At 37.1% G+C, this 23,345-nt stretch overlaps 1 protein-coding gene across 1 annotated transcript in view; it reads right to left on the bottom strand.

The window, feature by feature from the left end:
• Positions 1–23,345, bottom strand: part of LOC131679233 (protein amalgam-like) — a 425,726-nt gene that overhangs the window by 219,908 nt on the left and 182,473 nt on the right. Inside the window, exon 3 of the mRNA XM_058959907.1 lies at positions 203–426. The gene's annotated coding sequence lies outside the window, so the exon portion shown is untranslated. The remainder of the gene's footprint in view (positions 1–202; positions 427–23,345) is intronic.

Below are 23,345 nucleotides of genomic sequence, written 5' to 3'. Positions count from 1 at the left end.
GTCGGCATAAATACACACCGAAACCTTGAAAGGCAGCAGCCGACCGGAAGGTATGCTTTATATCCGTCTCTGGAAGCTGTCGGCTTTACTGCCAGGTTATACATACATATATAAGTTAGAGATTAACAGCTCAACCTCGGCAGCCTCCCGGTTTTCGGTTCGGAAGATGAAATGGATGACGGCAAAAAAACCTGACATTCACCTGTCTGCGGTGACTTGTACTCGTCCAACACGCTCTCGGATTGTCGGATGACGACGCTGGCTGCTGCTGCTCGGATAATATGCGGCACCTTCAGCTATTCGAGCATGTGACAGACAGCATAATCGGCTTAGCCGGTAATATCTGCCCCCAATCCGGGTCGCATCGTCTGACCTGAGCTGGGACCACGATCGGAGCGATTCCGCCAAGGTGAGTCACGTTAGAATCTGAAAATGTAAACGAAGGAAAAGTTGTATATGAAAGTACCAAAGGTGACGGAAAATTGATATTATACCGGTAAGTAGCTTCCGAAAAAGATTTCACGTGGATGGCATTGGAAGCGAAATCATTTTTAGATTGATGTATAATATGAAGTGACGCAGAGATGGGAATGAAAGATACTGAGGGACTTACGTAGCCTGTATTAAGCTTGGTTTTAAGCCATACTGATCAAAACGTAAAAATTTTCACTAGTATTTTTCATGCTTGATGGTTACATACAGCTTCCGTTTATTACTCGAAGCGCGAGTGAATAGTAAAACATTTGACAGCGTATGTTAATGTGTCTTATAATAACCCTTGGCCCTCTTCGATTCAACACAGGCCGTATACTAATCGTTACGTATGAAAATACTAGTTAATTTGTAAATAGAATATAATTGGATTTATACACCGTTTTCAAGTCTAGAAATTCCCGAGTACGGGAATTTGTACCCCAACCCGGCCCGAGCCCGTACCTGTGGAAATCGTAGGAATTGTTATCGGCGAGTATGGGTCAGATCAGATAGAAGAATGGAGAATGGAGAGCCAAAGTTTTGGTTGTAACTGCCCGGGGTGATGCCACAGGTACCAGATGATACGGTAACAGAAATGGTCAAGTCAAGACTGGACACCAACAGCGTCGAAGTACACAAGCTGGCCCCTAAAGGAAGCGACGTGCGCACGTTAGCGTTCGTTCCCTTCAAAGATGGATTGCTTATAGCCGCCAATTTCAATTCCAAGTGGGCCGCCAATTCCAATTCGAAGTCGGACGGTTTCTTGTACGTCTACTATCAAAATGTTCGAGGAATGAGAACCAAAACTCAAGATTTATTGCTGAAGCTCTCTTCTTGCGATTATAATGTTATTGTTCTCACAGAAATCTGGTTGCGCGCTGACATGACATGACTCGGAACTTTCAATGAACTACAATTAGGTCAGACCGGACTAAGTCACAGTGCATTGAATTCGAGAAAAACGCGTTTGAAGTTTGAATCGCAGCATCCTTTACATTATAATAGGAACATAATTTTTACCATAATTCTTGTTTATTGTTTCATCTTTCAAATCTGGTAAAAGTAGAATGTAAACGAAGAGATTCTTTATCCAGTGCTATCATTAACTCATTTTTTGATGTTTTGCGACTTGGTCCGGTCTGATTTAACACCGACCAATTTATCGTTGCGATCGCAACTCTAGTCAACTTCGTCGCGGATGCGGCGTTCTTATCGCGCTAAAAAAAATCTCACCGGCACTGTAATAAAAATGCCTAGTTTTGAATACTTGGAACAAGTTATTCTGCAGATTTCACTAGCAAATTTCTCATTGTATATTTGTTGTATATATCTGCGGCTAGACAGCAGTCCAGTCCTGTACATTGAGCACCCCTCTGCAGTTCAACAAATTCGACGATGATCTCAAATGCTACCTACCTGAAAATGACACAACCGAACAAGAGATAGTTATCACGGAAACGAAAGTCGTTGGAGGACTGTGTCAAATCAACTCTCTCACTAACGCATATCGACGGACGCTTGATCTGGCATTCGTGAACTACGCCGATTTGTCGAATTTCTCGAGCCTCCGACCTCTATACTCAAAGTAGACGCTCAACATAAACCCTTCGTGCTGATGTTTAATATGCAAGTTGAAATAGAAGACACTTTTGCTGAATCCACCCACGGCCTCAAGTTTGACTTCAATCGCTGAAATTTTGATGAAGTATCCGCGACCTTCGATGCTGCTGACTGGTTCGATCTGTTAGGTGCAACTGATCTAGATCATACTACCGCGGTGCTCTACGGAACTGCATACGAGATACTCCGCCGTATAGTTCCTAAGAAACGTGTCAACAGAAAGACGGACTACAAGTATCCGTGGTAGAATTCCGAGCTTCCTCATCTACGCAACATTCTCCGAAAATAACGCAAGCGATACTTCTATCACAAGACCGACGAAAACACGAAGCTGTTAGAGCGACTAAAGGCGCTATAACCTAGGCTTATTAGCCAGGGCAAGGTGTAAATACCTCTGTCCCATCCCAAAGGACCAAAGGAGTGACATTAACCTTCTTAGCAAAGTCACTCCCAACGATTTATTATACATATCCCCTTCAAACTGAAACGGTCGGTACGGTTGTCCTCGTTTCTTCCTCCTTTAAGATTCAAAACAATTCGTTAATTAAATTATTCATTAAACAACTTCAAACCCAACTCTGCAAAGTAGGCCTGGCCGTTTTAATATTTGCGACATGAAAATATGCTTCAAATATTAATATTAACAAGAAAAACGCTTTTAATCCACCTAACAGTGTGATGAGACATTTCTTATAACTCTTATCACTCTCTTCGGATATTATATCGTTTGAGAACATTTAGAACTTGATGCTTCGCGATGTTTTTGATAACACATACTACATGGGATTGTGGCAGGACACAGAGAATCGCTCAAATCAGCATAGGACAACATCAGTGCTAGAAATCTCAAACCAAATCAATGGGAGGGCGAAAAAATGGCCCATAAAATAGACATACAAACGAATTATTGCTAATGCTCTGTTAATAAAATATCTAAATTCCTCAATCAATGCATTGTGGTGGGAAAACTGAATTTTCCTAAAGGGGTTATGTATATTGTACTGAGCCAAAAAATCGATTTTTTTTTGAATCGGAATGAAGTTTATACTATACTCAAATTTTCAACGCGACTGAGACCTAAACATCAACGCTTTTTCTGGAAAAAAGAGATACTAGCAGTGACACCATTCAAAGAAAATCAACAGTGAATATTTCCAGACTTGGTTTTATTTCCTATTTAAGAAATATTGTGTTTTTTACATCCTAGATTGCATGATTCAGTGATCGAAACCCAAAACTTCATGAAGTATTTGAAATTATTAAATTAAAATTTGTGTTTGCTATTGAAATTGACAAAATGATAGTATCGCCCCTTTGACGATTGTTTACTTTTTCGGTCCCACCTATCAGCATTGAAGTTTCACCCTTACATTTTGTTTACAATACCAATTTTACAATTGGTGGGGGTTTGGTGAAAATCGTGCCATTTGAGCCAATATATTCTGATTCCTGATTGGTGAAAATCGATCTTACTGTCCAAACGGCATAATTCCGAAACCGTAATTTTTGAAGTTTTAAAATTATGCAGAATTAATTTTTCAAAAAATAGTAACAGAGTTCGTGTTTTTAGCGAATTTGTTGAGACTTTATTGTAGTCATGAATATTAACCTGAGAAAATTCACCATAAATACTTCTTGGACGATATACCGTCAAAATTATTTTATCAAATGATGCGCTGTTTAACGTTTGTAAAACTCATCGAAGATACTAACCCTCCGAAATTGGCGGTTTCAAAATGATGTTATCTTGACCTTAAATTACTGTTTTTGAACATTTGACCTATACATAATTGGTCATACAACAAAAATCAAATTCTCATCAGGGGAGTGGGCGTAGCGTATTGGTAAATCGATTGCCTTGTACGCAGCGCACCTGGGTTCGAGTCCCGACCCCGCACATAGGGTTAGAAATTTTTCCTAAGAGATTTTTCTAACCCGAAGAGGCGAATGACCTTAAGGTTAAAACCTCTATAATTGAAATAAAAAAAAAAAAAAAAAAAAAAAAAAATCTCATCAAAATCGATCAGAACCTGCTAGAGTCGAATGGAAATCGTAATTTTTCATAAATTTCTCTCTACATTCGGAAAGTGTTATCCTCGATATTAATCATATTACGTTTTCGTCTCAACTCGACGCATTCCCAAAATGAAAACCTGTTTTAATCCACCTAGTGGTGCAATTGTGCTTTTCTCATTTGTCCAGACTACGATTCCATGGCTGGTTATGTTCAATACAATGGTGGAATTAAATATTACATGTTCAGTTCGATTTGCACATACGTACAATGGATCGACAGCCACGATCTTGAGATACTGACCGCCGCTGGTTTCAAGCGATGTTTCAGTATCACATAGTAAGATCCGGGAGGTTCGGGTCCTGCCGAAAATTTTCAACTTGTTAAGAAATTTTAAACTAGTTTTAAATTTAAAGTAGCAACCACTTACTGCATACTCCCTCCGGGCCGGTATGATTGACGATTTTTAGAGTGATTGGATAACCTTTCTATATGAGAAAGGCGAAAATGTCCCAAAAAAATCAATTTTTGTCAAACATTATTTTTTTCGAGTTTACATCAAATCTCGATGTTTCATGCATTATAAAGTCATTTGGCATCAAAAATACAAATTTGATTTTGAAAATTTTTCATTTCAGTTTATATGGGAATTTGCTGTGTGATTGCACTCTTCAACTCGTAACTCTGGAACCGGAAGTCCAATCAATAAAAAAAATCAATTGCAGCCGATGGGAAGGTTGTACCTTTCATTTGAGACAAACTTTGTGCAAATCGATCCAGCCATCTCTGAGAAACAGAGGTCACATTTTTTCCACATACACACATACACACACATACATACACACACATACATACACACACAGACATTTTCCGATCTCGACGAACTGAGTCGATTGGCATATGACACTCGGCCCTCCCGGTCGGGATTAGATTGACGAATTTTAGAGTGAATGAGAAAGGCAAAAACATTTTAGCAAATGTTGAAAGTTATACATTTTTTTGGTGAGCTGTTCTATGTTTCATAGACATTAAATCAATTTTAACTTCGCTTCCTATTAAATAAAGACCCTTATTACAGTACATCTCTACAAAAACGAGCTCAATTTGAAAAGAAATCTGAGGATTATGATTGATTACAGAACTCTGGAATTTTCTATTGGAATGTTTTCAGGCAGGATTTTGATATTGATGCAATTAGACAACTGTGAAATCAAGACCAATAGATCAGTTACATATCAGGACCCCATTCCGACAATTTATCAAAAGTCCTCATGATGTTTACAACAACAGGATATCGATGTACGGATCAGATAATTGTTATTGTAATATTGAATTGAATCAGTCAGCATCAATAAATTTTCAACTTCAATCCAATTTTTTTTGGGTGTGGTGGGGGGGGGGGGGGGCGTTGTATGGTGTTAAACCCCAAAACCTTCTCTTGGCAACGCCATTGCTTGGAGTTATTTATTTCGCTTTTCATTTTCCGATATGTTTCAGATCGATACGATGGTCATGAGTTAGAAAAATTGCAGTCAGAAGGTTCGCACAAATGAACATTTTTGCACTGATAAGTTATCAAGTTCCTTCCAGACAACTTGGAAGTGTTCGGTGATTATTTCTAGCGGTTGTAGATAGAAAAATGAAATACAAAATTCGTTTTATCGAAATAATGTTTGGCTTATTTCAATGGATTATTACTATATTGAACAATAAATAGGCGACAAAGAGTAATCTACAAACAACAAGCCATAACTTTTAAAGTATTCAAAATAAATATTTGAAGTCTTCAGTAAAGTTATTCGCAAAAGTAAGAGCTACAAATTTGCTGAAGGCATCATTTCGATATAATCACTTCCAAGAAAATTTGTGAAAATATCTCACTCATAGGGGGATTAATCAGCAAAAGCACAATACCAAAAGAAAGGGCATATTGCCTCCATTAAATTCTCCGAAGATACTATTGACCTAAAATAAGCCGTTTTGGCGTTAAAAATAGATTACATGTTTTTGGTCATATTTCTGGCAATGGGAAATGATAAAAATCTTTCGTCCGCATTTAATGTTAAATATCTCTTTTGATAATAGTCCGATTTCAACAATCTATAGCTTGTTCGAAAGGTATTCGTTAATGCTATCTAAAAACATATAAATTGTTAATCTATATTGTCAACTTCGGCAAATAATTCCAAGAAACTGCAAAAAACGCCATTTTTACACATTCAAACATTCATATCTTGGAAACTAAACATCAGAATCAAAAACAAATTAATAGCGTTCATACTGTTGTTTAGTTCTTTCATTTAAAATTGGTTTGGATAAGATCGGTTCAGCCATTGCTGAGAAACACGAATGAGAATTTGTCCGTTACATACACACACACACACACACACACACACACACACACACACACAGACACACACACACACACACACACAGACATTGTCCCAAATCGTCGAGCTGAGTCGATTGGTATATAAGACTCGGCCCTCCGGGCCTCGGAAAAAATCTTGAAAGTTTGAGCGAATTCTATACATTTCTTTTATAAGAAATGTAAAACATTACATAATAACTGCAGTGTTTTCCAGGATGCTTTTCAATACTGGCTGTGTAAGGGTTAGAATAGAATAGAATAGAATAGAAGACCGATGAAAACACAAAGCTGTTTATCGCCACACCGAACTTCAATACGAAACTGCCCGGAATAGTGCTTTCGGCGAGTATAAAAGTCACCTTCAAAGCAACCTTCGGAACAACCCCTAGACGTTCTAGAAGTTTGTAAACAGCAGAAAACGAGCTGGCGGTATTCTTGTAAATGTTTATCTCGGGGATGCTAGTGAGCAATACACAGCCGAATCCGTAGACCTTTTTGCAGAACACTTTCGTGGGGTATTCACCAATCTAACTATCTCTCCGTCACAAGAGTATGGACGAATTTCGCGCTAAATCGTACTTAGAGTTGGCAGCACCCTTTCAGAACTTCAGAAACTTTCTGTACATGAACACTTTGTCAAAAAAAGCCACTTTGCAAACTTTGTTTTTCGAAAACTGATCTAGACTGTCTTTTGAAAAGGTTCAAACTTTATTTACTTTTTTTAATGGCTATAGTCTAAAAATTACAATTCCTTCAAAAAAAAATGTTGTAAGAATGATTTTCATAAAATTAGTCAAATTTTTGAATAAAAATATTGAAAAAATTCTTCATCGACTTCTACTCTGAAAAAATCGATTTTAAAAATTTTACCTATGATTTGGATGAAACCGTCAAAAATTCAAGTTGGGTACTTTTAAGAAAAAAAGTTATTTGAAAAATACTTTTCCTTGTCCAATCTGATTGTTTTAGTGTATTTTTATTCAGGGTCCATAACCCAGAGACCAAAACCCAGAATCCTGAGGAGAACACCCGCACTCCAGATTCCACAGCCCAGAGTCCAGAGTTCCAAGGAGAGAGACCAGAATCCAGAGTCGGAAGTCCTTAACCCAAAATACTGAGACTCCATAATTCAGAGTTCAGCGTCGAGAATGCAGAGTCCAGAGTCCATAGCGCAGCGATCAGAACCCAGAGTTCCGAAGACAGAGCTCAGAGTCCAGAATCCAGAGTTCCGAGTGCAGAGTTTAGAGTCCAGAGCGCAGAGTTCAGAGCCCAGAGTTCAGAGTTCAGATGCCAGAGCCCAGGGTCCAAAACTTAAAGTCCAGAGCCCAGAGACCAGAAACCAGAGTCTAGAGTTTATATCCCAAAATTCTGAGCCCTGAGTCCCCAGCACATAATCCAGAGTCCAGAGCCCAAAGTCCAGAGTCCCTAACCCAAAATAGTTAGACCAGAGTTTAGAGTCCAGATTCTAGAGCTCAGAGTTCAGAATCCAGAGTTCAGATTCGATAATCCAGAGTTTAGATTCCATAGCCCATCGACCAAAACCCAGAGTCCCCAGGAGAGAGCCCAGAGTCTGGAGTCCAGAATCCAGAGTCCCGAGTACATAGTCCAGAGTTTAGAGTCCAAAGTCCACAGCTCAGAGTCAAAAGTCTAGAATCAAAACCCAGAGCCCAAAACTCAGATACCACAGTCTACAGTCCAGCGTCCATAGCACAGCATCTCGAGCTCAGAATCCAGAGTTAAGAATTCAGAGTTCACAGTTCAGGGTGCAGAAAACAGAGTCCTCGACCCAACTTACTGTGGCCAGTGTCAACAGCTCTGAGACCACAATCCAGAGCCCGGAAAAACTTTACCCAAAATACTGAGGCCACAGTTCAGACTCCACAGCACAGAGCCCAGAACCTAGAGGCCAGAATCCAGAACACAACGCGAAGGGTGCAGCATCCAGAGTTCAAAGTCCAGAACCTAGAGCTCGGAGTCCAGAGACGAAAATCCTAAGACCAGAGTTCACAGAGTTCTCAACCCAAAATACCGAGCCCAGTGTTCCGAGTTCAGAGCTCAAAGTCCGGAGTCCAGAGCACAGAGCCCAGAGACCAGAATCCAGAGTACAGAGTCCCGAGGAGAGAGGCCACAGTCCAGAGTCCGGAGTGCATAGTACAGAAATTCGAGGCCAGCGCCAAGAGTCCATCATCCAGCGATGAGAGTGAAGAGTCCAGAATGTAAAGCTCAGTGTCAGTGTCCAGAGTTCAGAGACCAGAACCAGAATCCAGAGTGCCGAGGGGAGAGCCAAGAGTCCAGAATCCAGAGTCCCGAGTGCAGATTCCAGAGCTCAGAGTCCAGACTTCAGAGTCTAGAGTCTAGAGTTCGGATTCCAGAATCCAGAATCAAGACCCCAGAGATAATAGTTCAGAATCCAGAGTCCATAGCACAGAATATTGGAGACCAGAACCCGTTGTCCAGAATGAAGCGTAAAGAGTGCAGAGTTCACAGTCTAGAATCTAGATGACTGGGTAATTTCGGAATGGTCTTGGGTGCCAGAAATTTATGTCTGACGCCGTGTTGTAATCCAAGATGGCGACTTCCAGGCGTAAAGTATTACGATTACACTTCGGATTGTTTATCTTTGCACAGCACTGATACTGTATTTAGTAACGCGAGAAATGGATCCAAAAATATTTGATGCCTTAGAAATAACAAATCTATATGATGCTAAAATCGAGGATGGATCTTAAATAACTCTTAAGGCCTTAAAAGAAGTTTCCCTCACAAGAACAGTTTGAGAAATACTTTAGTCATAAGTAATTAATAAGCGATTGCGGGCGAAAGAGATGACGCAACACTTTAAACGTCATCTTATTTACTTTACACCAGTTCAAAAACATATCTAACTGTTTCTACTACCTTTGCATCTCTTGAGTTTTCACCTAAATAGCATAGTTTGAAATTATCGACGAAAGATAGTCGCAAACAGTATAACAAAAATATAAAGGGTTCTAGATGACCGCCTCGAGCAGCAACGAAGCTTTTAGTGAAAGGAGTGTGGTGAAGTCGTCAATTTTAACTGTTGCTCCACGACCAGTCAAATCTGACTGAAGCCAACTCACTCAGAAAAAGAAACGCCGAATCCAAGCCTATCTATCATTACAGCGGTTATACGATGGTTATTTTTTCTCCTAATGTTGCTGCGAAACCTATGTAGATAAAATCGACAAGATGACGTGTTTTTCAAGATTGATTAACAAAAGATATGTACGACATTCGATTCGCGCAAATTGACTGTAGAGTGGAATTGCTATTAGTACAATCAGAGTTAAAAATATTCAAATTCATTGAATGAAAATTGATAATATTCAGCCGCATTCATTTTCAATATTCAGTGACGCAGCTGAAAACGTCAAACGATCAAACCGCCCATTCATCCATGCAGATTTTCATTCATGTCCGATTATTACACGAAGCGACCGTGCAGCAACGAATTAAATACATCAAAGTAGGCCCTGGTACAATGTTATCGATGGTAATTGTTATTTTCTACGCTTTACCGGCATTTGAAAACAATTGCCTAGATAAATAGTAAAATGAATATTATTATTAATATTATTATTATAATATATTATTCAATTGCATGAATAACATGGATTTTTGAATGAATATTTTTTCTAGTCACAACGAGTCGCATCTGGTTGATTTTCAGCCGACAACAAAGAGATTTGATTATTTTTAGTTCTGAGTACAATAATATTAAAAAGTCATTAAAACCGACAAAATATATTAAAATTCTAAAGTCAATAGTTCAAATAATAAAATTATGAAATTAATAAGTAAAATTGAATTAATTTATTAATAAGTGAAAATGAATTAATTTTGTAAATTGATAAAATATTGAAGTAAAGAAAACTTAAAATTTTAAAATTAAATTAACAAAAATAATGAAATTTTAAAAAATACAGATGGAATCAATAAAATAAAATTCAATGTTTACGATATGTATATTTCTTAGATAACAGCTTTGGTATTTAACACTTTCATGTCCAACTTTTTTCTTGTGCCCACAGGGATCCAAAACTATTTTTCCTTGAAAATGGAGGGGTCAAGAAACACGAAAAATCTTTTTCCATAAAGATTGGTGTTTCCATCGCAGTGCTAGAAGCTGCGCAAGTTTTACCTTCCAATGCTTCTTACAATTTTACTAGAATTTTTGCAATAGTCCAATTACTTGGAAAATGTAGTCGAAGACGGTCTTAATTGATATGTTTTATCAGTTTTCAATAATATTGCAAAATACCGAAGATATATCACAATTTCATTTTTCATCGTTAACGTAAACTGTCTCTGGCAGCACTACTCTATCGGAATCCAATCAGGCTAATTGTAATAACTTCAGTTTTAGAGCTAATATTTTTAACTTCTAGTACATAAATGAAAGGTAATAGTCACATTTATTAGACTTACTTGTTTTTAGGAGAAATTCTCGCCTAAACCAAAAGTTATAGCTGCTTAAAAAAGTTGTTGTCCACAAACAACATGGGCATGAATAGGTTAAAAATTTTAAAACACACGCTAGTCGCAGTAGTATTACACTCAATTAAAATTGGAGAGAAATATTGTATTACTGTTAAGGAAATCTAGGCATGCAGGTGGTAATATTTCGTATCATAATTCTAAAATGTTTAATACACAAACCTAAGACAGAAATTATACTGCATCAATTTAGACTATTTTAGACTATTTAGGCTATTTCGATGGCATGTATTCCCTACATCATTCCTATCCCAATTGACAATCGCTTCTCGATGCTACTGACCGTGGCCACTTAACCTATTTAACAAGTTTACAAGTACAGCATCGATAACTGGAACTTTCTCTTCTTGCAACAGCCGTACACCAGACCAGAAGTGACCTCCGAAGCAATGAAAAACTCGGGGAAACACTCTTGACAATCTCACCTCGAGCCTCAACAATGGAACTGCACTCACTTTTTTATCGGAAAACTTTCAGGTAGAAGATTTATTTCCGGTTTGGTTCTCCCCCGGCACCGGAGCCCAACGTGTTGTCGTCCTGAACCGGCGTGTTTGGTAGCACCTGAGTATTTACCATTCTTATTATATAATAGAATCAATGCCTGAGAGTCGAAATGAAATTGTGCTTGAATTGTGAAGATTGTTGTTCGAAGTGTAGATTTTGATGACATTTTTTTGAATTTTAATCAATTCGTTTTACGAACTACAAATTTATTGTGATTACCAGACATGCTTTCCATGTAATATTTTTTAATTACTCACATTCAACTTTCAAGTGTAATAATTTCTCAAAAATCTCGGATTCTTATGGGACAATCTCACCTATATTAAACCATAAATTTTAGCAAAACAAATGAGAAAAATGCAAGAAAATTACGTTGTACATATTTTCCGAATCTCTTTTTAAAAAAAAACTTGCAGTATTTTGAGATTCATTTGTCAAGACGAATAGTGAAACAAAATGCAAACCAAACTCAACCAGTTGGTTATCAACTGGAGAAACTTGCGAAACATTATATATTGAAAGTATTAGTTAGTAAATAATATTATTGTGAAATATTCTACTCATAGCAAATGCCAAAACAACCTCTCTATATCGGTCCCATCTCATTGCTAGGAAGATTAGATTGGATTGTACACCACGGAAACTTTCTTTTCTCAGTTGGAGTGTGAATTCGTTTTTTTGTATATGTGAACTTGTACTTCGAACTGCTTACTATTGCAATACGAACACATAATTTTGTTCCAACTTCGGGCACGGGTATGTCAGGTCGGTAAGTTAGTTAGCAGAACTATGCCAGAACGAAACCAGCCAGCAGAAGCAACAAATGCATTTTTTTCAAAAGCGGTTTCCAACTAGTTCGATAAACTTTGGGCTAGTTGGACCACCGATTGAAGAATGTTAGCAAAGAAATAAATTTCTGTCGGAGTTTCCTCACGGTAGTAATTCAACAATACGATCCGATTGGTATATTTGTGGACTAATTCGAACAGCAAAGATATTTTAGCGATAGCGAAAAGTTTTACCCTATGAACCAATCAACAGGAGAACGTGAAAATGTAAATGAATTGGACAACAGTTGGTTTCGATTAGCTCACAAATAGCGTGGTTTTAAAACCAGTCACTTGTGGAAAGAATTAGAAAACGAAGAAATATCTGCAGTTTTTCCAGACTGCGGGTGAAACGGACATATGGTGGGGGTAAGACGGACATGTTTCAGAAAGGGTGATCACAACACAAAATATTAAAATTTAATATTTCTAACGGCTGTTTTAAATAGATTAATATATTAATATATGTGTTCAATTCGAGGTGAAAACTAACGTTTTAGAGTTGAAGCAAATGATGAATTTCCTAATATCGTTTTTGCCGTTGTCATAAAGAGAGCTATACAATCTGTTCCAATGATCAGTCACAATCACTTATACAAAACTGGAAAGTAATACAGTGGAGACCCGATTTTATCAGCACTCGATTTTATCAGCTTTTCGACCCGATTGACCACGAACCAAGATGAAATCGAGAAAATCCTTTCTTGGGCACATATTTCTTATCTTAGAGATCCGAAAAATGCAAAAAAAACATTATTTTTTTTATAAATTTTGCGCTGTCAGGACCAAAGAAGAATATTTAAGAGCTTCGGTTTATTAAAAAAAAGAGAAAAATATATGTCCCGATTTTATCAGTGTCCCTGTTTTATCAGGTTAAAATTCGCCAAGGGGCTGATAAAAACGGGTCTTTACTGTATATTAAATGCGCAATTGGTTACATCAGTTCCTGGATTACACACAGCCAGAGTGTGGGACCTTCAGCTAAGTGGATGATTCTCCACGTTTGACTGCTAGAATTTCTCTTCTAAACGCGATGAAGGATGAATCAATAGAAATAATCAAGACCACCACCAGTACACATATTTGTTAAACGTTTGAATAAGTATTCACACATAAATCAATTTACCTAGTATTTTCCACGAAGATGTCATTTAAGAGTTACTTTATCGAAATAAAGGAAAAAATTCACGAAAAATTGATAAACCTTAAAATCGGAAACTTGAAAATTACATCCGCACGAAGCTGCACTACTGATTATCAATATTTCTAGAGAAAATTTAGAATAGGCTGTAAGTAACAATGAGAGATTCTCTTTGGGATCTTTCTCTTCTGTTCATTACTCGGCCATTTCAACATTTACTACTCTACTCTTTGCGTAATATTCTAGTAAAAACCGTCGGCTTTCGATATGTACTGGAAAATTGGTGCAAAGTGTTCCAATGGCGTCGTAATAAACGAAAGAGAAAGTAAACAAAGAGAGGCTATCAATGTTACTTACGTCCTATTTAAAATTTTCTGTAGATTTGTTTAAATTGTACGCGTTTATCAGTATTCAAGGCCTACTAAGTGTTTCATAATTCATGGTTACCCATAATAATAGAGTACACATACAATACAATTGAAGTTTTAATATTATATCCCTAAAATAACCATATGTCCATGTTACCCCACCTGTCCGTCTTACCCATAGTTCCCCTACGTGCTGTCTTCGTTTTCCACCTCTAATGTAGATAATGTAGCTTGCAGGGCCCTTGCCTTGGAATCACACCAACAGAATTAGATTCTTTACGGACACAGTTAACCTCACTTTTCATGACAGTTCACTTGTACTGTTTACATGGACTTAGAAAAAAATTGTGGACGACTAGATTCGCTCAAAGCAATTCGCAAAGAGTTTTTCTAAGTCCATGTAAACAGTACAGTACTCGAATTTATTTGTGACGTCAGCGTAAAGTATTCAATTGGGAATTCATTACTAGTAGTAGGCCGAGAAATGAACAAATTCTAGCAAGCATTTCTCAGTACCGTCGGATGGGCTTATTACCGTGAAGTTCCCAGCACTAAACGAAACGAATAGAGAAGTTTATCATTGTCGTAAATCCTTCCAGTTCCCCCCTTCGATAACGATAACGAATTAATGCTATACAAGACTGCGTATGCCACCTACAAACGATTTATGCAAGTGATATATAGGTACCTACCTTGCCCACAACAGCACTAAAGATCCGAAAGAACACTATTTGGGTAACGAGTGGCTGGTTCATCGGAGTCTATCAAGTTTTATATGACTCTGAAGCTTAAATCGCATTAGCCATGCATTCGTACAGGATAAGTATTAGAATATTTGGGAGCACAGATTTTTAGGAATAGGTGCGTTGTACCAAGATCGGTCGAGCAGATTTTCGATTGTGATAATAATACAGTGAAGAAGCATTCGAATATCTGGCAATGATTTTAAAAAAATGAAGTGCTTCGAATAACCTAATCTTTGAGAAGGGGAAAAGTGGAACATTCATTTGAATTGATAATATTTTGGATTTCGCAGTCATTTTTTGATTTTATATTAAAAATCTGTTATTCGTGGAAATCGTAAAATGTTTTATACTTAAGCTAAGAAATTGAATCTTCACTGCATTTTTCTCGTTTTATTGCAACCATTTATTAAGGGACCTCTTAATTGTCTATTTGTGGTAATATTTTATGTAGTCCTGTTTTAACCCTAGAACGTTGCACTTGCGTTTTCCACCATAGAGCGTTGCACTGGTGTATACCACCAAGACACTTTTAACGATGATGACCTTGATGTGGAGGACAGGAGAGAATTAAATTGTCCCCATGACACAGTAGGCGAGCCATGAAAGAAGGTCTCCGCTCGCAATAAAAAGTTGCGCGCACGGGATCCAACGGCCAATCAATAATATTTGTTTTTATTTTTATTTTTTACATATTGTAAACACATAAAAGATCCACGGCTCCGTTAAGCTACCGCTATGAGTCAAATAAACGAAATAAAAAAAAATATTCTCAACGAACACTGGTCACAGACCCGCTACACCACGGAAAACCTTGTGCAGAGGCTGCTAAGGAAATTCCACCTGCTACGACCGTAACCGGTATAAAACCGCCGTATGCTAAACCACAATCGGTTCATACTGTGTTGCGTTTCGGCTTCGCATCATCAGAAACCAACACTAACTTATTGTCGGAATAGATTAGCGCCGGCTTGACGCAAATCCCTTAAAACTAAAACACACTTTGTGTTTCAATCGAGCGACTGATCAAACGTGATGTCCCGTTCGAGCAGAAGTTCTGTTTATGCCGATGAGATACAGTGAAACCGAAACTTGTCTTGGCTTAGCATATAGCATAGCACAATCGGTTGTTAAACCAACGACTGCGGACCAGGCAATAACAATCACCAGCTCCACAACGATCAGGCCCAGTACCACCAAATCAACTGACATTACCAACAGTGAAGTAATAACGATTACACAAAATACCTCCAAACCAACAACCAATACCAGCAATAAAGAATCATATACCGATGAAGAAGAATTTACACCAGCGATCCGTAAGTACAAGAAACAAACAAGAACATCCGACCGTGAGCATCATGAAGACAGTACCAATGACGACATGGACGTGAACGAAAACGCGAGAGAAGACGGACCGAATGACCCCCAAGCACAGTGGTCGGAAACGCAAAAAACGTGAACTTAATTCACTAGAGGCCAAACCATTGAATTTATTCACAGGGTGTCTTTGGAGGAATTGTTCGTATGAATGTTCCCCGTAATCTGATAACAATTGAAATTAGGCATGGCTTACTATGACCGAACTAAAAATAATAACTTTTTATACTGACGAGGTAGAAAGTTGATGTCTTCGACAAAGTTTTAGAAATGCTCATAGTAAAGAATTTTGTTGAAGAATTTGAGCTTATAGGACTAAAGGCTATCGATTTATAAGGCGTTTTCTATGGCACCCCCTTAAATCTAGTCTTTTTAATATAACTTTTTCTATTGTGACTTTTTGTGCAAACTATGTTCTAAACAAATGTGTAGGCGTCAAAACTGCATAATATTGTCGAAGATTGTATGTAAAAATACTTATTAGTTTTAAAGTTATTGAAGATTTTAACATTTTTTTACACCATCTTCAGCTACGTATAAGAAAGAAAGGTGCAAACCAATATGCACGAACAGGCACTTTTTTAACTGTCTAAACTATCCACAATAAAGCCAAGAAGGTTTGGAGCGTGGCACTCTAGAACCCTCTGAATAGGGTAAGCTTACTTAATCATGTTTTTTGACTTTTTCCATACAAAAATCAACAAAAAAAATTCTTTTTGTTTTTTTTTTTCATAAAATTTAGTAATTAATGGTATGACATCCTTTTGTAAACACTAAGTTCGTTATGACATGTCTATTTGAGTATATATTGGTGTGTGATCTCCAATGATATTAAAAACTTCACATTTTTGCTCCCACGTTTATAAAATCTGAAATATTCAGGTATACGTGAAAATAATACTTGTAATTGAATATCAAACTAAAAATTGCAAAAATTTGGGCAAAAAAACTTAAAAAAAAATTTTTTGTTAGATTTTGTATGGAAAAGGTAAAAAACATGATAAAGTAAGCTTACCCTATTCATAGGGTTCTAAAGTGCCACGCACCAAACCTTCTTAGCTTTACTGTGGATAGTTTAGACAGTTAAAAAGTGCCTGTTCATGCATATTGGTTTGCACCTTTCTTTCTTACACGTAGTTGAAGTTGGTGTAAAAAAATGTTAAAATCATCAATAACTTTGCAACTAATGAGTATTTTTACATACAATCTTCGACAATATTATGTAGTTTTGATACCTACACATATATCTAGAATGTAGTTTGCACGAAAAGTCGCAATAAAAAAGTTATATTAAAAAAACTAGATTTAAGGGGGTTGCCATAGAAAACGCCTTCTAAATCTATAACCTTTAGTCCTACAAGGTCAAGTTCTTCAACAAAATTCTTTACTATGAGCATTTCTAAAACTTTGTCGAAGACACCAACTTTCTACCTCGTCAGTATAAAAAGTTTTTTTTTTAATTCAATTATAGTAAGCCATGCCTAATTTCGATTGTTATCAGATTGTGGGGAATATTCATATGAACAATTCCTCCAAAGACACCCTGTGAATAAATTCAATGGTTTGGCCTCTAGTGCATTAAGTTCACGTTTTTGGCGTTTCCGACCACTGTGCCAAGGTGCGGCAGGCTTCATTTTACTCATCTTTGCAACAAAGAGATAGAGAAAAATTTTACCTCCCAATAACATTAGTTTTGTTTTGGTGCACATTTTTTGCCCAGTAACTAAGAGAGCAGAGAGAAACCACATTCTCTCATTGCTGAATCCTCTTGCTAGTGACAGAGCAAAGCTTTATAAGATGCTGTGTTGTTACCTCATCACAGTCTGGTAGAGCAACGGAGCTAAATTGCTCAGTTGACAGATGAGAATAAAATAGTTTCCTCTTTATCCACAAGGGAACCAAATTTAGTTCACTTCAAATCAGTGTTCGAATATTTCACTCGGCTTTCATGATAAATATTAATCCATGTTTTACTATCTGGGCATAGTAAAGATATTTGAATTGGGCAGATCCTAGCTCAATATCAGAATAACATTAAGGGGACACACCCTTATAGAGTTCGCAAAAATGGGCATATTTAAGCATTTTTTCTTATCACAAGAAAGTGATGAATCGAAATATTGCTAAATGAGATTTGTAACATATCCATAGAACCACAAAAATGTTTTGAGAAATTTTAATCACAAGATAGCAGCTGTGTAGCATTTTCCTCATACGAGTTTTTTTTGGTAGGGGTCCACGGCCTGATCTCCCGTAATTTTTTACATAGAGCCAAAAATTTTATGACTTATGACAGTAGCAAGCGACGCACGAATTTTTTCGAAAATCGACCCAAATAATTAATTTATCAAAAATTAAGCAATATGAAATTAAAATCCCACGTACGACACTGGAGAAATCATTTTCGAATATGCTGTGAAAATTTCAAAGCAATCAAAAACCATTATTTGTTCAAGTTGAATTTCCTGCCAACTCAAAAAAAGGGTTCGAAAAAAATGCGTTTAAGGTTTTCAGTACACTCGAGGTTTACATAAGAGGCGTTGCGGAAGAATTAACAATTTGAACATTTATATCTTGTTTTCGTCTTCCATTTTTTGGGATATAATTTTTAACATCCTAAAGCACATTTTAGACTAATAAATAAAAGTTCGACCTTTTAAAAAAATATACGGTGGTGTAACCCCTTAAATGCCCATTAGACTGATTAAGGATATTGAGACTATTTTCATCCTAATTATATTATAACCCTACTCATTTTAAGCCTTTGGTTAGAGAAACGTCTGCCATCTTTCTTCATTTCATTGCTTCAAATGGCAGGGTGAATATTAAGGCACTCGAATTAAGTTTTCGTTGCGATTACACACTTAGTTTGAATTATTGAGTACCGGAAAATTTCACTTGGGTTTTAAACAGCAAGCCGTTCAGTATTTAGTAAACCAATTCTGTTACCAAACTCTCCGCAACATGCCTTTTTTATCCAAGCGTCAAAAATACTCAGAAAATTTTCAGCTGAGAATTGCTGACTTATTCAGTAATTTGATCATTTAATTTGACGAATTGCTAGCGAAAGTAAATTTATCAGCTATTTACTAGCTGTACAAAAAATTAAAGACGAACGAAAGAAATCTTACATTTCCTAAATATGATCACGAATTTTAGCCCGGGATTTCTGAACACAAAACATTCTCATTATCAAAAAAATCACATGTTCGCAACAACTATCAATAATGTAGAAACAAAACAGGCCTGCCAATGAATGTTATCAAAAGCTTTCCTCTTGGAAAAGCCGAATTATTTCAACTTTTTCGCGGTTGAATCTACACTTATTTGCACTACCCGGCTTTAAATTATTATACTTGCGAGTCAAATCCTTTATCCAAAATCGTCATGTGTAAAATTGCCCTAGTCAATGAATAAATACTCCTCAAACATAATGACGACCAGGAAAATCTCACTATTTCTGCATTCACTGGGTTCTGTTGAAAATTTATGGTTTTACGAAAGACTAAGAATTATTCGCAATGTGCAAATACGTCGTGTAAATTTTTTTCTGCGAAAATGGCTAGTTTACAAAAGTTTTTGACGAGGTTCGATGATGTTTGACTTTTTGCTGAATGATAAGTCAGAATTTTACTGGATAGTATGATAATTTACCGAAAAAAAAACAAAAGTAATAATAAATTCAATTCAAAATATTTCAGGTTTCAGCAAATTATTCGTTAAACTACCGAAGTTGCTGAATAATGAATACTTTTTCGCATTTTTTTAAATCAATGGCGGATCTCCCTAAAATATTATTTTACTGTGCAAATTTTCAAATGAAATTAGTGAACAACTTTGGGATGGCTTAGTGTGTACATATACATGGCTGGTTTAAATTAAAAAAGCATAAATAAAGTTCTCATTTGATATAAAATACCGCCATTCTGTTATTTTCGAAACCATCTTATTTTATAGGTTTTTTTCAAACATGCTCTTTCTGTAACTGAGCATCTTATGACGAACACTCCCTCTTGAATTGGGTGAGAATTAATACTTTCGCATCCCTCCGGCGTGGTAGAGATATGTGTGAACTCAAAAAATAAATCTCTTGATTCTCGAGAGCGTGTTCTCTCGCTATCGGTGGGAGCTAGTAAACAGCCCTACTGCGTTTAACTGGTGGCAGAGAGAAAATGAGCTAATGTCGAGAGCAGTAAGGAAGCCTGTATTTCATTACACATATGTATAGTGGGATCAAAATGCATTCATCTTGCTGAATATTTTTAGAAACAGGCCACTTTAAAGTATGGCATGTACAAATAAAGTAAATTAAGGGCCAAATCGGATAACAAATAGTTTTTGGACTTACTGCAAATTGTACTTACTCTACAATTAAGAGCCAGCAGAAGGGCATTTGCGCGTGGAATGTCAGCATTAGAGAGTTAAGGCGAATGCCCAATACATAATATTTTCAAACCTTCACCAAGCAGGTTTCTTAGTGTGAAGTTTTCGCAATAACCCTGCAATTGCCATGTATAATTATAACCAACAATGGATGTAGTGCCAGGCAGCGATGCCACATGTTTTTATGAAATGTCTGTAGAAGAATAATTAAAATGTCTGTAAATGTCTCTAGATGCTTGTGTAAACTACGTTTGTCGGAGGCTATCAAAAGTCTGTAAAATTCCGACATGTCTGTAAATCTGGTATCGCTGGTTCCAGGACATTACTTTTAACGGAGCATTTCACTAGCTAAACTGCGAAATAAGTAAAATCATTTAACTGAACATAAAATAAACCGGTCTTAATGTGGATGTACAAATCCCGTCATACATGCAGCAGTTATACAATTAAACTGTGCTTATAGCAGCATATACATAGATGATATGTAAAAAGTTATCTCAGTTTGCCCCGAGTATCAAATCAACGGCAGAAACATATTATATCAGTATCCAATGAGCCAACATCATCTCCTTCACACAACACAACAACCAATGCTATTAAAATCATCATCGTCAATCGTACTACCGCTTGCCAAAAGAAAATTAACCAAATGATGAATTTATCAGAGCCCGCCACGCATAATTTAAAGAGCAAGAGAGCGGGGTCTTTCGCACTCAACCACCCCTTCGCACGCGCACACTTGCAATCCGCGTATTGAGCTCCGAAAAAGAGCGTTCTGCTTTTTCTGCGATGTGTGCTGACCATTGTATGCACGCCACACCTGTGCATCATTGGATGGAATGATGCCTGGTGGCAGTCATAGAATATATTCCAACCAAAGAGTTTGAGCTGACACAAAACGTAGCAGCTGCTACGAGGTCAGAAAGCAAACTGACGAATTTTCGCTTATGTGCCGTTTTTATACCTGACGAGATTCTTTGGATAAAAAAGACAGTCCTAGCAACGTTCGCTGCTTGGTTGAATTGTACGGACCAATCAGCGCAGATAATTACCACCTTTGCAAAATACATTATCTATAATAGACGCACATTTTACGGGATCAAATACAATATACGTGCACATTAGACTGCCCAGAAAAATAATGAATTTTTGAAAACTAAATCGGCCCACCCCTGAGTCGATTCCTAGTCCCACCAGGAGTACTGGCACCAAATTTGAAGCAAATCGGACAAGTCTAACTACCGGACCAACGTGCCTGAAGTTTGTATGGGATTTTTCAACAATTTACGTGGAGAAAACTCACCAGTTCGTATTTTCGTCGCTAGGTGGCACTGTATACATCGTATTATCACTGTAAGCGATAATAAGAAAGATAATTTAATTGTCTACAACTTTGTCGAAGACCAGGCACGTAGCCAGAGGGGGGGCTAGGGGGCTAAAGCCCCCCCCGAAATTTTTCAAAAATAAATTTAAAAAACCGGTGACTTTTAACAAAACTTGTTGCTTATTTGGTTTGAACAAATTATTGAGAAAAAGTTAAAGAAGGCTATTTCTAACCACCGAAGGCAATGGTCACGAAATTCAGTGTGCTTTATGCTTTTGCTCGAGCCAGTGCGAAGCGAACAACAAAAAAGTAACTTTTATATTGTGTGCCTTGTCTGAAGAATACAAGAGACTGTTACTTTAATTGTAGCTGTAATAATCTGTCGAGATTAGTGATTAGCAGAAGCAAGAATTGGTGCTCCAGACAAATGCGGTGATTATAAAATTATTGATCATTCGCATCCTGAAGGTGTAAATAGAGATTAGACTTTCGGAAACCGGCTCTATCCAGTTCTACCATGGCAGGCATTTAGCGCTCAACAAATTAGTGCAGACGAAACCATTCATTTCGCACAACTTAAAGCACAAGGTTGTGTGTGACAATGCTATAATTAAGATCCTTCTGTATATGGACTATGAGAAAATGAATGTTCCGCTACAAGATCGGATACCGCTTACTCGCAGATTAATGTCACATTTGGGAGAAATGGAATCTATTTGGAAGGGCAATTATTGAGGGCGAAAAGCAAGGAAGATATTCGCGAACATAAAGGCAGCACCTACGATGATGACACGGAAATGTACAATAGCGAGATAGAAATGAACTACTCCCCCCCAAGACATAGTTGGTGAGGAAAAAAATATTTCCTCGCCTCGTAAACAGGTTTCCACGTGCAATGGCTAAGCGCTTGCGCGAGATCTGTAGGACAACCACATAAACTCGTTATATTATTTTTATTGTTTACATAAGGAAATATATAAAAGACCCACGACCCAGTTTGTTATTTTTAAATGATAAGTTTTTGAATTGCACACAATTTTGAATTTCTTTATTAGGTCAGTGCACACTGTACACTCTGTTCTCTGTACACTACTCTGCGCTACACAAAAAGTATTTCAATTTATCTGAGAACGATTGAGCCGAGAATAGAATTTTCATTTCGCGTCATTTTAACGCAATACCATTTTTATTAACGCTTCATTTCATTGTTACGAGTAATTCGTTCCGTACTAATACACTGTTAATCCGTAAATCCGTGATATCTTCGACAAACGTGCAAAAAAAATTCTTTTAAAAGTGGACCGGGCAAAAAGTGGTAAAATAATAGGCAATCACGAAGAGGGACTAAAATGTTGGGACTGATTGAATCTATAAGTCAATAAGTTGGGATAACAGTTTCGATTTCATGTCTTAAGTATGTGACAGTCTTTCGTTCCGTTTTTGCTCGTCATGGAATAAAATGAGAGAGATAATCTTAAATAAGAGAGCAAAGAGAGGAAAAAATCAACCAATCTAAATCGACTCAAGATCACTCTTCTATCTTTACTATACACTCAACACGAGTTCTTTCCGAATTGCGCTCTGATCTTCTCATTTCGTCTTCGTTGCGTTAGGTGCAACAACTTTAATTGAAACTTTTTCCCAAATAGTGATAAAACAAACATGTAATCAGACAAAC

Source organism: Topomyia yanbarensis, chromosome 2, assembly GCF_030247195.1.
Source record: "Topomyia yanbarensis strain Yona2022 chromosome 2, ASM3024719v1, whole genome shotgun sequence".
NCBI lineage: Eukaryota > Metazoa > Arthropoda > Insecta > Diptera > Culicidae > Topomyia > Topomyia yanbarensis.
This window is presented reverse-complemented; position numbering and strand designations above follow the sequence as displayed.